The sequence below is a fragment of the Cheilinus undulatus genome, linkage group 14, assembly GCF_018320785.1.
Source record: "Cheilinus undulatus linkage group 14, ASM1832078v1, whole genome shotgun sequence".
Lineage (NCBI taxonomy): Eukaryota > Metazoa > Chordata > Actinopteri > Labriformes > Labridae > Cheilinus > Cheilinus undulatus.
Window position 1 is genome coordinate 27,973,805 of NC_054878.1, and position 17,236 is coordinate 27,991,040.

A 17,236-nucleotide genomic window follows, 5' to 3' on the forward strand; every position below is an offset into this window, starting at 1 on the left:
AACTTGTTTCATAACAAAAAAGTTATTGAGTGAATGTTTCCATTGTTGACACCAAAACACAGAGACTGTATAAAGTCCTGACAAACATGCTCATCATAATCCTCTTTTTAAAATCTGTGCTAACGGTTACTCAGGCTTGCTTTGTTTTCTTGCAGTATTTTACCGGCACATTTGGTACCATTCACTTCTCATCATGCAACATCAATATGTGGAAATACATAACAACCAAAGAGCCTGGTGCAGCTGTTGTCACCTTTGTTAATACCATAGACAACATATGAGGGATCATAGCCTCAGGTTTGTGCAAAGTCAATGTGTGAGGGACAAAAACAAGTCTCTCTATAAGGAGGAAAATCACCTAACTAATTGTCTCAGTGCTTATTTCAAGTCTTTTCAATACAGTACAGGACTAGTATTGTAAATTACAATTCCATTTAGACTAAACTGACAGGCCAGTTTAGACTATGGCAACCTATATCTTTAATGTCACTACCATCGAGACTGTGAACCAAATAAGAGATGTAAAAAAGCATATCCACATTTGTGACCAGATGTGGTAACTTCTGGCTGGCAATTGTCTGGGCCACTGGAAAAAAAAAAAAAAAAAAAGAGAGAGAGAGAATGGGCCCTCCCCAGCTGGGATTTATTGATGATATCAATGCATCTGTATTAGATAAGACGCACTGGTGCTAGAATGCAGCTGTCTAATAGTTACCTCATTTTTAAGCTGACAAGTCGTTGAGTTATATTTGGGTTTTGATGTTGAAAAATGTTTACCTTTTTATGATTACCTATTTTGGTGCATCTTTACCACTTTAAACCAACATTTAACCAATTTTGCAGCATTTCACTCATTCTTGACTCTTTCAACCTGTTAAGACACTTTTAAATCCATTTTCACCTCTATTTCCACCCATTTTTGCCACATTGGAACCCATTTTCATTGCCTCTTCCATTAATGTTTGACACTTTTTAACTCTTTTTCACTTCTATTTCCAACCTTTGTTGCCACCTTTTAACCAACATTTAACTAATTTTGCCACATTTCACTCATTGCCTCTTTTAACCCATTTTTACCACTATTTCCATCCAGTTTTGCCACTTTTTAACCCATTTTCACCACTGTTTGTCCTTTTTTTAACACCTTTCAACCAACATTTAACCAATTTTGCCACATTTCACTCATTTATGGCTCTTCAACCCCTTTTTGTCACTTTTTTAACCAGTTTTAACCACCATTTCTGTTATTTCTACTTTATTTTTTGTGCACATTACGGCAAGAAACTGTAAAAGGGTTGTTTGTGAACCAATGGATGCCACTGGACTTGTTTCTTTCAAACTATGTTTTACACTGGCTTAGGAGAGTGTATTAACCTCCTAAGATCCTGCACAAACAATCACAACTGGTGTTGCACTTTGATCTAAAAGACAGACCAGACTTGTTGATAATGTCTCTACAGTGCCTCTAGTGGTGAAAAGCTTCTCCCATTTGGAATCCTCCCCTAAATATCTCTAGTCCTGTTGTTCTGACTCATTATACAGTGTGTGAGACTGTGCATGTGTGCATGTCTGAGGCCTGCTCCATGCTGCTTACACTGCTGATGTGATTTGTGATGCTTGGAGGGTGGGGGTGGGCGTGGAGGTGGAGGTGGTTTGTTTGGGGTCAAACCCTCTCTGGCTGTTAGCACACACAGAGACTGTGAGAAAGTTCTGATGGCGAGCGCTCGCTGCAGCTGATACGACCCCTCTGGGACTTACCCTCTGCTGAGGTCATCCCCCCTTTGGTCTCCAGCACTCGTACATCATTGCTGACATCACTACAGATTCTCGCCAAGCCATTTCCAAGGGCAACACAAACATGAAAAGCATATGTGTGAGTGGACGCTTCATGTTATGAGTGATCATCAAACTTTATCTGCATTTTATTAGGTGTAAAACTACACACCATCACTCATAAATGTAATCAACCATAAAATACATATGAATAAATCTTAGATCTTTACCACAAAGCTGCTTGTGTTCCATCTTTCAACTCCATAAAACCAATTAAAGAAATACGAAGCTGGTTAAAAGTGGAAATGTGGGCCAAAAGAAAAGCAGATTAACCTGCAAGGAGTTCACCACAGTGTTTGTGTGTCTGTGTGATGATATGTTACAGTACATGTGTGTAAGCCTGCAGCCTTTCCTTTCCTGTACCCCCGCTGTGCCAGTCAACGCTCGGTATCCTGGGGAGAGGGGCGCCAGTGCCAGCAGTAATCAGAGCTCTTTGTATCCACACACACACAGCCAGGCTGTAATCACTGAATGTCTTTTTTTCATGAATAATAGCTGTAATCCTCTCATCTCAATATGAAATGTAACCTGTGACACACTAAAAACTGAGGTTTTGCAGGAGATTTAGACAGAACCTGGCCTCTTGACTTGTTAGAAAATAGTTTTTAAGCCAGCTAATAAGCGCTGAGAATTAGACAGCCATTTGAGTTAACAACAAAAGGAGGAAAATTATAATGTGGGGGAAAATTACTTGTTTTTTCCTGGATGAGCCTTACATTCTGCCATAAAGAAATAAATATTAATCATCAGTTTGATTTAGTGAATTTTTACCACAAATTACTGGAAACCATAATTAAAACCCATGCACGCAGACCCAACCCCTTAGAGGACAAATGTGTCTGGAGGGTACAGTCAATGGTTATTCAGTATTCCTGGCTACCATTACACCATGAAAACAAAAGAACACTCCAAGTAACTCAGAGAAAAGGTGAATGAAAAGTATGAATCAGGGGATGGATACAAAAAGAATTCTTTAACACGTGTAAATCTGCCTATATCAGGCCATCTTCACAAAGTGAGCGACCATGCAAGAAGGAGACCTGCGAGAGAGGCCACCAAGACACCTATGACTACACTGAAGGAGTTACAAGCGTCAGCAGCTGAGACTGGAGAGACTCTTCACACTGTTTCCTGGGATCTTCATTAGTCAGTGCTCCTTCCTTATCTGACTTACCTGACTCTCACCCCTGTGCTTCCCCACTGTGAAGCACAGGGGTGGCAGCATCATGCTGTTGGGATGCTTCTTGGCAGCAAGCCCTGGAAGGCTTGTAAAGGTAGAGGGTAAAATGAATGTGGCAAAATATAGGAAAAATTATGGCTTGGGAGAAGATTCATTTTCCAGTAAGTCAATGACCTTAAGCAAATAGTACTACACAGAAATGGTTTAAAGAGAACCTGCTGAATGTTCTGGATTGGCCGAGTCAAAGCCCAGACCTCAATCCATTAGAGAATTTTCTGGCTGTACTTAAAAAGGGCTGTTCACGCCAATTCATTTCGACCACGATTGATTGAGAAAATTGATGATAGAGTAAATCATCCGAGAGGGTGAATACTTTTAATAGGTACTGAATTTTTGATTCAATATTATAGAAAATCTTTTTTGAAAATACTATTGGTAAAACCCATCAGAAATAATCAATGGCTGTAGTCTACAAGGATTTAAAGCAAATGGCAAATAATATGCAAACAATGTTTTTGGTGCCACTTGCACACCCACACACTTAACACATTACCCTGCAAAAATCAACACCATTTGTTGTCTGGAAACTCCTAATTCATAACAGATTTATCACATGTTATTTCCTGCATGAAGCAGCACATACGCGTCTACATCCATTGTTCCTTTTGTGTACACATACTCTCCACATCTTGGCTTGATTCAAAGACACTGAGTTCATGTAATGCATGCAGTATGGTTGGATACGCAGATTAGTCGGGCAGCACACTTGAATGAAGCTGAATGTTTGTGTCGGTCAGCCTGTTGAGACATCAGAAATGTTTTGGATTGTTCATGTGCAGCTGGACCCCAAATATGTCTCAGCTTTGTCTGACAAGGGACTGCCTCTGTAACAGAACCAAGTGAAGAGCCAAGAAGAAGAAATCACTGGGCATGATGGAACATTCAGACAGGATATAAATAAAGCTGCAGAACATGAAACTTTACAAAACAGCTCTTCAGTCTTTACACATAGTAGGGATGCTTGATTTATATATATATATATATATATATATATATATATATATATATATATATATATACACACACACATATATATATATATACAATGAAGCACATGTCTGCATATTTTTGTGTAAATGTCTACAGTATATGTCATAAGCACTGACTATGCTGCAATCTGATCATGATCCACATTTGACAAATCTCTAATTCAAAGCAATAGAGATGTGTTTTGGTAAGTCAGAGTTAATGTGTGCTGAGATAAGAGTGGAAACATAACAAGAGCAGGTCAGGGATAAAAAAACAGAGACAGAAAGGCTTAAGGTGCTGCTCTCATCTCAGACTCAACTGTCTGGGAATAAAGGACGCAAGATGAATGTCAAAACTGAGAAGAAAGTGGATCAGTAGAATCCTGCAGGAGTTTCAGTCTATGAAGTCAGTAAAGCTATTGAAACTGACAAATGCTAGTAAGATCTCATAATATAAACCTCAATGTAGCAAACCCAACATTTAAAGACATTTCAACCAGTCACTCTGCATTCAAAGTAGGCCTTTGTTTGCCTTATTACCATCATAATATACATTCCTAGACTCACTTCTTCATTGTTTAACCACTTTTTTAATTGATGCCTTTGAAACACTTAACACAGATACAACTAATTTTTACAATATTCTCAATCTAGGGTGATTCTTTGAAAAGAAAAGAATGAAATACTGCAAATGTGTCTTACAAAGTGGGAGAAAAATCAAGTGTTTGGTTTCCTACACCCCCTGAAATATTCATTTAGTACATATTCAAGCTTCTGTGAGGGACTTATGGAAGATGTGTAGATTTTAGTGACCCCCCCATGATAAAGAGGCAAATTTTGTCTCTCTAACTTTGCCCTGCAAGCGTGCGTAGTATATTTTAACATGAAAAACCTCCATCTTCCCATCTTTAAACAAATACTACAGCACCAGTTCAGCCAATCGGTGCTAGCAGTCTCACAGTTAGTAAAATGGTGATTCCCCGAGTGCAGTAAATGTTTTTCAAGTGATTGTAGTTTAAAGACAAATGTGTCTGGAGGGCCGAATCTCTGGTTATTCAGTATTCCTGGTTAACATTACACCTTGAAGACAAAAGAACACTCCAAGCAACCCGGGGAAAAGTTTACTGAGAGTCAGGTAAGTCAGATAAGGAAGGAGTTTACCAATGAGATGGGAGAGACTCAACAACTGTTGTCTGGGTTCCTCAACAGTCAAAGCTTTACAGGAGAGTGGTAAAGAGAGAGCCACTTTTGAAGAAAACTTCTATGAAATCTTGACTAGAGTTCACCAAAAGACATGTGGAAGACCCTGTGGTCAGGAGGAAGAAAGTTCTTTGGTCTAATGAGACCAAATGGCGCTTTTTGGACAAGACACTATCTTTGGTGGACACTGCACATCACCACAAACACACCATCCCTACTATGAAGCTGGGTGGTGGCAGCATCATGCCGTGGGGATGCTTCTCAGCAGCCAGCCCTAAAAGGCTTGTAAAGGTAGAGGGTAAATTACATTCTAGAATCTGTTTTCGCTGGGACATCAAAGAGGAGGTTTTTATAATTTATTTTTCTACAAAAAGCCAAATTACATTGACAATGATTGAACTGATAACCACTGATGAAAAACATCCCTATGCTAATACTAAGTTTTATTATACCCCTTACGTCATTTGGCTATCTGTAAATACATATTTTGCACAGCTTGACTGAAATTTCCCAAACTTAAATAAACTTTTTATTGCAAGTATCCAAATGACATTTCAGTTTGTCTGCAATGCCCACATGTATTTCCATTCCTACATTCATTCTGACCCTCTGTGGTGGTCTTGTTCTATACCTACTTTACAATGCTGTACAGACTATGCTGACATCACTGCTGAATGAATGTTATTACCCCGACAAAACAAACTACAGCTTTGTTAGAGCACATTTCACTCTTTTGCAGTCTGATGTGTTGGCTGGCACACATACTGTACTGTACAGTACAGCGCCTCTTATGCCAAATGACACCCTCTCATTGGCTGTAAAGCTTGATCTGCCCAGAGACATACTGATGTAATGTAAGACATACTGACAGGGCTGATGTCAGACCAGTAAGTAGGCTATGGTACCAGGATGGTTTTCTTTAAATAGGGCAACTGTCTGGATTCATCACTTTTGTATCATTCTACAGTGGAAAGTACACTTAAGTCTAAAAAATTACTGTATACATGACATTTATTATATAGTAACAGTTTTAGCACTGATGTGAAGTCACAAAAAGACTACAAGCCAAGTCACAGTCACACAAACACCACCTGCACTGTAACATCATCACTTTCATATAAATCAAACCCACATTCAAGCTTTTGAGAGCCAGAAATAAACAGAAAAGTAGCAGCATATAGGCAGACACAGAGCAGCTGCACTGACAGAGGGAGACGGCTGAATAACACATGCACATATGGCAGAAAATGCAAAGTCAAATAATTCCTGGGAGGCAGAGGAGGAAATGAGCACTGGTGTTTTATCACCATCCAATCACTGTCACCAAAGCAAACTCATATGTGCTGCATGAAAACCGCAGAAGCAGATGTGAGGGAGACTTTAACCCTTTTTATAAAAGTGTGCATCCATGCCACAGTACTAATGATGTCAACACACACCTGTTGCCATGGCGTTTTGCCCTGCCCTGCCCTGGTGTGGGTAAACACACACAGGGGAGAGGTTGCCCGGCTTTGGAAGAACATTGCACCAGCAGCTGGGCATGTGCAGTTTCATCTGGTGGGAGATAATGAAAAAGCATAGAGAAGTGAGTCCGAGCTGTAGCCCAGTGATTCTCTTTAAAGTGGAGCTTTTCATTACGACTTCAGGGAGTCTCATCAGAGTCCGGCCACGGGCTGACGCTCTCTGATGAGCTGAGAGCTGCGAGAGCAAAGAGACTGACAGAGAACAGGAGCCGCTTTGACAGCTCGAGCCCTGGGAGAAAATTCTTATTGAAAAGTTGACACGCTAAGGCCGCTGCAGATGCATGAAGAACTCTCTTTTTCTGAGCTAAATACCACTGCAGCACTTGAGCTGATTTAAATGAACATTATATGACATATTAAACATTAATATAGCAGATATCAGGGCACCAGTGGCAGGTCTGGCCTATGATCCCTTACCTTGTGTCATTCCCTGCTTTCTCACTCCTACGAGTTTTGGGCTCTATCCAGGGTCCCAAAATGCATCTAAATGTGGCTATCAAATATCCCTTTTGGTTTGTTGTTCTCAGCTTTGTGTTCACACAGAGCTGAGAACCGGTCAGGCCATGATCAGCATCCAGTGTTGGCAAGGTCCTTAATGCCATGAACATCTGTCTCTCTCATATGTAGGTTACTCTGGACATAAAGTGTCAGCAAAATGGCACTGTAACATTGTTACACTATTGAGACAGTGCCCCCTAAAGCTTGTTTGGACTTCAGTTTCAGTGCCTCAAACATGTTTCATACATGTTTTTTTCATGTGAACCCCTCCTTTTCCAACTGTAAACTCTGCCACCAACTTAAGGATGTTGTTCGTAGGTACAGTGGTGGAGTTTTATTGAAAGAAGAAGAACCAAACTACCGTCCAAACAAAGACAAGACTTTGCTTGATCTATTCGGGTCAGGTCAGGAATGGAAGCATATGCCAGTTTGGCACTTTACCTCATCAACCTTGGTCCTGAACTGCTCTGGCCTCCTGATGGCCCATGTCCAGGCCTGTGACGGGCCCATGCCCCATCTCTCCAGGTACCCTTCCAGCTTCCTCCTCCGTAACCGAGTGGTCAGCCCTGGCAAGCCCACCAGGTTCTGAGCACCTACTATGCAGTGAGCTGGATCAGGCCCAGGAAAGCATGCCAGGTGACCGTAAAAGTGCAGCTGCCGTTCCTGTATCAGGCAATGATCCTTGCTGTTCCTGCTCTCCTGAGGACGTCTACATTAGACACACAGTCTTCCAAACAATATCCAAACGTGCGTCGAAGAGGAGTTGTCACAAATGAGTCCAGTCGGCACCTCTGGCCACTAGTAAAAGTCCAGGCCTCACAAGAGTATCGTAAGACCAGAAGGACCAAAGACTTTGACCTTCATTTGTGTGTTCAGATACCGGGAACGCCACACTGTCTTGTTCAGCACATCACCCCATGTTTGAATCCAAGTCTGCGGTTGATCTCAGCCTCACAGTCAGAAGATCAATGAATTAATTAGGTGACCTGCTAAGCAACTTTCACACTCTCACCATTCATAGACAAAGATTCAACGGCAGCATCCAAGGCATCCCCGAATGCCGGATCTTTGTTTTGGCCAAGGAGACTTGCATTCCCTAAGGCCATAACCTGGTCTAACTTTGATCTATTACACTTAAAATAAATAAGGACTGGATTGAAATATGCTGCATATCTGAATAAAGATCAGTTGTACAAATGGCTGCACTCAGATGGAACTTTGAGAGAGGAAAAGGGTGTTGAGGCACAGATTTGTTTTGGTCTGAGAGACTGGTGATAAAGTGCACCATCTATTTGACATCTACTTGAAAACTCATATTATATAACATGCAACTCTTTATGTGGTTAATGCTTGCTTTACTGCTGAATTAGAGCATGCAATTAAATGCATCTCAGTTTATGCGAGGGTGTGCTTCTCTCTTGTGTTCTTGTTTCCTTTAGTACATCTTGTTTACAATGACTTTGTAAGGTTTCTTCCTGCATTAAGGGAAGTCTACCAAAGTGAACTCAGCTTTTGCATACTCCCCTTCCTCCTATTTCTGCCCTCCTCCCCTTCCCCAAAACATGCCTCCTTCCTCCCTCCATCCGCTCCCTTGTTCCCTGTCAGCTGTTGGGGAGATCCAGATGTGGAGGGAGACTTGCACAGGAAAGGGAGAGAAAAAGAAACAGAAATAGAGAGGGAGCGAGGGAGAGAAATTCACATCCCCCTGGTGACAGACTTCATTGTCCAAGACCTTTTGGACAAGCCTTTGCACACATACACACAAACAATTATGCGCACCAAACAATAGAGTCCCTCTGGACGACAAGGCCCGATTGTGTATCTGCGTTTGTGCCTTTATGTTTGTGTTCATCTGGCGACGAAGTGAATCAATGCACGACATCTTGCAAGAGATTCAGTGTTGATGTTTCGCCAGTTTATTTACCACAAAGGTCTTGGCCAGATGTGAGGCCATTGTTCTTGAAAATCGATAAGAAGCCTGACAAAAGATGAAGCAAGAACGCTACATTACCATGTTTACAAGAATACAGGAGCAGATAATTTGATTGACACACAGGCATCAAATGAAAGACGGCAGACAGGTAATAGGAGAGAATTACTCCAAACACAATGGCAAACACATGTTCACTAAACACACCCACACTCAGCATGGAGCCATGTGTGTAAAGTTAATAGAGTGAGTCAGCAGAAAGAGAGTCAGTCAGTCAGAAACAAGAGGAGAGACAGAAACGCTCTCACCACCAGAACAGGACGACTTTCCCGAACAAGTTTCTCCAAGTTCTTTTAACAACATCACAACTTTAGTGCTTTAAAAGTTGCCTCATTTGAAAGAATCAACAGCTCAAATGAGGACAAGTCTTAACAGGACAAACAAATGAATGAGATCATTCTTTCCTCCCTATAAATCAATTTAGTACTCACCGCGAAGCAGCTCAAACTTCTCCAAAGTCAGCCTTTTTCCACAGAGCTACCACATAGGAACTCTCTGAGAATGAGAGCAACAAGTAGCGTACAGTGGAGAACAATGCATGTCTGCCGGAGCGTAAGCAGCGGAGACACAGAGAGGGCCAGTCATCGGGCTGCTGCTCACATGGGACAAGGAGGGGAGAGGAAAAGAGGAGAGGAAAGGAGGAGAGGCTACAGCAACGAGGGAGGGATTTCATCTTTCGCTCTTTTTCTGCAATATCTCCAAACAGATTTTCACATTTCTAGGTGGTTCCAAAATGGGCTTTTCTTTTGTTATCCAATCTTTTGTCTCTTTTATTCTTGCTGTCATGTTGTGTCTCTTTGTTGTCTCAGTAAGTGTCAAAAATTTAAGAGGTTCAGTCTGCAAAAGATGCAAGTTGCAAAAAAGGACAATTCAATGATAAATATAGCTATAAAAGCACAAAAATATGAGCGGCATCAGATAAAACACACAGAGGGGAAAATTTGGCACAAACACGAACAAACAACAGGCATGTTAGTCACTCATGCACTCATACACAGTGACCCAGCTGGTTGTAAAAGGCAGCACAATCTCCCATTGACTCATTTGTCTGCAACAGTCTTACATGCAATCATAGCAACAGAGCAGAAAATTACAGGCCTACTCAGGTTTTGGATCCCTCTCTGATGTCACCCATTTTTTCTGCCTCTTTCGCTCAAAGGCCCTAATTCACGAGTGCCCCAGATACCACATTGAACCAGGGTAAAAAAAGGAAGAAAAACAAGAAGAGAGACGGAGAGAAAAAGAGTAACCTGATACAGCTAAAAGCAACAATTATTTGAATGAGTCACTCAGCAGTGAGGTTTGGACTTTTTTTCTGGATGTTAAATTGGGAGAAGGAGACGAAGAAGAGATCCTATTTTGGAATGCTGCTCCTCCTGAGGACTCTCGGAGGTCGTGGGAGAGGAGGAGGAATGATGGGGGGGAAGAAGCAAAAGTGGGGAATAGAAGGGCGAGGGTAGGCTTGGAGAGGAAACTTTTTCTACTCTCCAGGACACGGCTCAGCAAGTCAGTCTTGCTGACAGAACCTAATAACATGGGGTACGCCACTCTGCCAGAGCCGTGGGTGACGGTGAGCAGACACTGACACACTGTGGCAAATAGGAAACAGATCGTTGAATTTACAAAGCACAGAAGCATGAGAAACTCACAATGATGTGCAGAGTCAGTAAGAATAAATTGGCACGACTTTAATTGTGTTTATTCTTGTTCCCCACAATACTAAAGTTCAAAGCAGAAACATGCTTCACTTAAGGACCTCATTTAAAGTATATTTTTGTTATTTTCATGGCAAACCTGACCTTTGCCGAAACCGTGGCTAACAAATTGAGGGAAATTGGAAAATCATTGTTTACTCAGTCTTTTATAGCAAACAGACAAGTTAACCTTTTCAGACTAGTCTAAATCTTTTATTGCACAAAGAATCAAAGACTCCATGTATTCCAAACCTACTCATAGTCCTAAAAATTGAAGAACCATAGGCACTGCTGGGGTGACCTGGCCTTGCATTACACAAGAAAACATCTTGATGTTAATGCATAAGTTTAAGTTAATCATATTTACATTACATAAGACACAAATTATCATTTCAGATGCATCATTTTACAGAGTTGTTCCAATAGTGGTAACAGTCAAGGCCACCTATAAGGGGGGATAAAGGGGGGCACTTTCTGGGGCCCCGCCAAACAGGGGCAGAAGGAGGCCAGCAAAATCATGGTCCATTGTAAAGTTAAGCTGTGATAACCAGATTTTCTTTTCTACCTCAATAGTTCCACTCTTATCAAAGCAACAAATATTTTTTTATTCATGTCTTAATATATAGCCTTCTTTAAATACTAAACACCTTTTCTTGAAACGGGTAAAAAAAAAAAGTGGCAATACTTTGTTTAGCATGGTAGAAATGTCTTAATAGGAAAAAATAGGCAGAAAGTGGAAAATGGCTTAAATGAGGCAAGAAGGATAAAGAGGTGGTGAAATAGGCTTACAAAATGGTTAAAACTGAAAACTGAAAAGATGCAAAAATTGGTTTAAATTCACAAAAATGGACAGAAAAGGTGGTGAAAATGGATTTTAAAGTGGCAATAACAATTTATCTTGCCATAATGTGTCCAGCGAGGCAAAGTGGCTAAATAGTTGAAAAATAGGTTAAGAGAGAAAAAAATAGTTAGAAAGTGTTTAAAAAATGAGTCAAAAGTGGCAACAACAGGTTTAAAGTGTCATACACTGGCAGGTGTTGATACAAGTACAAATTTACTGGTAGCTGACACCAGTACCATCAGACTGACCTCACATACTTCCTTCAATGTGGTATAGCTTGAACAAGATTGCAGATGTGCCAGTCAATATTAACACCAATATCAGTATCAGCAGCTGATACCAGTACAAATAAAGTATCTGTATTCATCTCCATTCTGCTAAAGTGAGATACGGTACACAAATGCATCAGTCTGGTACCAGTACCAGTATCTGTATTATCCTCTGACACTTTCTTATATGCAGCATGTGGGATAGACTAGAAAGCATATGCACCAATTAGATATCCCAAGCTGGCCCAAAATGTAAACCAATATCAGGTGGATTATGTAGATATCAAATGCAAACAGCATTAGCTATCAGAGTGTAGTGTCAGTCAAAGCTAGCATACTGTCAACAATCAATGCTTTCCAACATTTAGATATTTTTTAAACTCCACCAGCATCATTAGGATGAATGGTATTGGCGTACATTTATGTATGGGTGTTAGAACGGTCAGGAAAAACTGGTGTCAGAAATTTGTAGTGCTACATCTCAGCTGTACGATGTTTGTAAGGGATTTGTGCAGCTTTACCTGTCAATTATGCATGTTTAATAAATGCATGCACACATTGATATCTATCCAGTGACTCTTTGTCCAACCTGTATATCTGCTGAATAAACTGATATGAGTTGACCTGCATCCTGTTTGGTCCTGCCGTCACAACATTTAGAGAAGGAAGCATCGAGTGAAAAGCCTCTGTAAACACACTGTGAAAGTGGTTTAAGAAACACCTAAAGAGACTCTTAAGGATGTGCAATGTGGCCAAAATATATAAACAGCCAGTATCAGGATGTGTACACATACTGATGAGAGAAGACAGAGAAAATGTGGTCAACATTCTCCGTTAAAGTGGCTGAAGAGGATATTTCCTGTGCTAAGAGGAATATGTTTAAGGTTTCTGAGCCGCTGAGTGGAGCAGACTCAGATTCACTCAGTTAGACCATCTGCCCAGATCTGTCAGTTGTAATTATGTTTGACTTTTCGAATTACCACAGCATTTATTGCTGCGAATGAAACCCTCCAGCATTTCCCCATTCTCATATATAAACAAAAGGCTATTAATTTTTCAGTGAACCGTGCAAAACTTCAAGGCTAAATACATCATGTTATCAGGTCAACTATAGAAGCATATGACAGCTCTAGGAGTCAAAATATGACACTATAACCTCCGCTCCAGGGTTGTGCTTGGATTCTGACAACTGGCTCATTGTTTAGATGTGCTGTCACACCAAGGTCCACGGCAAGTGATGGGTTGGACAAACACAAGACAGTCAGAGGGAAGACAAGGGCAGACAATACACTGGGAAGCTGATGCCTTTTGAAGCTGTAGCGTTCCAAAGCATATGTTAGCTACATGACGTGACATAGGGGCTGCACAGCGGTGCAGGGGTTACTGCTGTTGCCTCACAGCAAGAAGGTTCACTTCCCGGTCAGGGCCTTTTGGTGCGGAGTTTGCATGTTCTCTTTGGGTACTCCGGCTTCCTCCCACCACCAAAGACATGCTTGTTAGGTTAGGTTAATTGGTGACTCTAAAATTGGCCGTAGGTGTGAGTGTGAGCGTGCTTGGTTGTCTGTCTATATGTCAGCCCTGTGACCAGTCCAGGGTGTGCCCCGCCTCTTGCCCAGTGACAGCTAGGATAGACTCCAATCCCCCCCCCCCCACGACCCTGAATTGGATAAGGGGTATAAAACATGTAAGGATGGATGACATGACATAGAACATGACTTTGATACTTGCTTAAAGCTGGAGCACGACTTTCCTAAGCCTAAGCAAGTCCATAAAGTGTCAAATCCTTAGCAAACTGCAATTGTTTAACTGTTTATTTATGCTGTATCATAATGGTGGACAAGTGCGTCAAGCAAATAATTACTAATTCACTCCTGCAAATATTTAGCGAATACCAGCTGACTCAAGTTAGCCTCCATTTGCTTACAAAGACTAGTGAAGACAAAGAATGTCTTCACCAGTCAAACTTTATGGGAGAGTGGCAAAGAGAAAGCCACTGTCGGAGAAAACTCATTAAATCTCCACTAGAGTTCACCGAAAGGCATGTGGTAGACTCCATGGTCAAGTGGTAGAAAGTTCTGTGGTCTGATGAGACCAACAGGGTGCTTTGTGGCCGTCAGACACTGCACATCCCCAAAAATACATCATCCCATCTGTAAAGCATGGTGGTGGCAGCATCATGCTGTGGGGATGCTTCTCAGCAGCCAGCCTTTGGAGGCTTGTAAAGGTAGAGGGTAAAATGAATGAATACTTTATATAGGCACATTTAATGCTATCTCATCGAATTTCACGATCAAACATGAGAGAAAATGTGAATATTGTGGAAGTCTACACCAAAAGAAGTGATGAATTGATATTGTATTGATCCCAATTGTCAGAATCAGTGCATGACTACTTGGGCTTCTAATCTTCTCTAAAACTATTTTATTAAAGAAGAGCTTAATTTTTCTACATGTTATTTCAAAACTGCATCATGACTAACAAACACGTTTGACTACTGGCACTCTAGAAGAAACTCTCCTTGAGATTACCTCAGTTAAAACAGCACTTATACGAATATTGTTTTCTCTTATTACATCACTGCACTGTTGTATATAATTAAGCTTTTAAACAGGGAATTATACTGTTTGTGAGTCTTTGTGGTGTCTGGTCTATTATATGACTGTTTTCCCCCTATCACACAGATGGACACAAACATGCACACACACAAGTGCTTCAATGAAAAAAAAACTCATCAAAAGCCTCAGAATCAATTAACAGAATGTAAATAGGCCATTCAATTACTTTTAGCACCAAGCACCGTCCTTGTTCCTCCTGAGGCAAACAATCAAGCCGGAGACACAAATTAACAGAGAACAAGAGTACTTGTCTTAAGTCTGATCGCTCTCTCAGCAGACTGGAGCAGCAGGGAGTGTGTGGGTATGAGAGTGAGAGTAGATCTGCCAAAATTAGATTTGATATGTCCAGAGAAATGTTCTTAATGGCATTTTAACAGTGATTAAGGGACAGGAACACATTATATGTGTTCTACAGTATAAAAATGCATTATTTCCATCTATCATAAAGGGGTTTTCAATCATTTTCTCCTTCCAAGAGTATGGTGACAAGCAGGCCAGTCTTTTTAGTGACCACAACCTGCTCCAGAATACTGATCACTTCAACTGGATACATCTGCACATATATATTCACTATGCTCTTACATACACACAGACAAGTCTCCCCTCACCATCTGCCTGCAGAGAGTGTGTAATGAGTCTGAATGCAAAAAATAAGAGCGCAAGAGAGAGACTGCAGAGGACATTGGGAGTTTCAGAGGCTTCCAGTGACAAAAAAATGCATGAATTTCATGCATCTGTCTCAATGCCTATGCACATGCACACCTGCTTGCAGATTTTATTTTAAGCATCAAAGGATTTTTTGACAGCTTAACCATGCCTGACAAAATTCAAACGCATTCATGAATTTTAAGCAAGTGTCGTTTAAGGAATTTAGCCGCAGCATCGTATTTATAGCAATTTATATGCAAATGTCTAACAAGTGGCAGCACACACAGGGACTGGAGAAGAATTAGTGCTTGCTCATTGACTTAACTGACCTGCTGCACTAATATAGACTCCTGTTAATGAGCTAGCAGCTTCCACATACACAAACACAAATCTAGTGTATGAAAAGGATGTTAACAAAATACTTTGTGACAGTGTTTTCAGTATAGTTCTTCTTGGTCTGGGGGTGATCCCATTGACCCCATTGAAAGAGTTTTAGTTTTCTGCCACTAGATGGCAGTGCAAATCTGGTATTACCTACACACTCAGACTCACACAAACACACACAGAGACTACACTGGTTGGCATGCCAGAGCGGGGAGTGAACGTGATGAAAGACCACAGTAGAAAGCAGACAACCAGACTCAACCACAGAGCACATAGTCTTGAGGGTTAGATACAAACAGTCCAATTTTTTTTTTCACACACTCTATCACTACATACACCACAATGTTCAAGTTTACAGCTCCAAAGCCTGAGCCGACATGCGTGTGACCAGAAAAGCAGAGGTTATTTTTTGCCCATCAAGGCCAGCAGATCTGACTGGTGGTTGTTCTTCTTGAGTGGCATCAGATAGCCGGGCGGTAAAATAAAATGAACAACGGCCCTGCATTCCATATTAGTATCAGCGCTGTAGGCAGTGTGGGGCTGCTTGTGTGTTGATGAGGAGAGACAGGCGAGCTGGAGGAAGCAGAACTCCATTAGATTTAGCCTGGAGGGCCGAGAAGCCGCAGTGCCTAAGCACAAGACGTTAAGTTGTACAGAACTTTTTCTCACACGAAGCAGAGGTTTGAATCATTTCCCAACAAAGGTTACAAGTCGCTTGTGGGATCAGTGAAAACCAACTTGTATAGAGAGATTAAGTTATTACATAATTTCTTTTTTGCCATAACATTAAAGCATTTTGGAAAGAACTACTGAAACTGGAGAGACTTTTAAAAGTGTTACTTCATCCTCTTCCCTGGAGAGAAACATACTCTCAGATATTTCTGTGTGCAGCTAAAGGTGTGAAAAACAGAGAAATCAGTGTCCTCAGGAAATTTGTTTCAAGCAAGAAGGTTTATATTTCACACATTTTCTAAGCTAGTACTGATTTTAGCCAGAACGGCTGCAAAGCTGTCAAGTGTTACTTTGTTAAGAAAATACCAGCAAAATTCATGACATTCTCACTCCTATCATCTAAAATTTGAGTTAGCATGGATCAACATCTATTCAATCTGGCTGCAGACCATAAATCCCTGACTGCCACTCTTACAGACTGTTCATGTGAAACGCCATCTCTGTCAGAATGGAAGTGCTGCAATTTGCTGGTACAGCATATTTTCCATTTTAAATTTGTTTTAAATTCAACTTTATTCAAAAACATATTCTGGTAGTTACATTCAGGAAATAAGCACATTGCAAACATGACAGACGATGCAACATTTCATTAATAAAAAGATCAGAGGTCTACTGCAGAATTTAGACCCATTTTGGAAGTAGATACATGAATGGTGGCTCATTTCAGCACCCTTAGCTTTAGCTAAAGCTTAAAAAAAGCTATGCTAGCTACAGAGTTTACATAACTAGATAAGCCAATATAGCTAAGTTACCTTTAGCAACATGAGCTTTAGCAAACATAGCTAATGCTCATGATGCTAA

The 17,236-nt window shown here is 40.9% G+C and overlaps 1 protein-coding gene across 5 annotated transcripts in view; it reads right to left on the reverse strand.

Moving 5' to 3' along the window:
- Window positions 1-17,236, reverse strand: part of sash1a (SAM and SH3 domain containing 1a) — a 372,472-nt gene that overhangs the window by 93,505 nt on the left and 261,731 nt on the right. Inside the window, exon 1 of one of the 5 annotated variants that reach the window (XM_041805181.1) lies at window positions 9,684-9,813. The exons of the other annotated variants lie outside the window; for them this stretch is intronic. The gene's annotated coding sequence lies outside the window, so the exon portion shown is untranslated. Of the gene's footprint in view, window positions 1-9,683; window positions 9,814-17,236 lie in introns of those variants that run through there. 5 annotated transcript variants of the gene reach the window in all.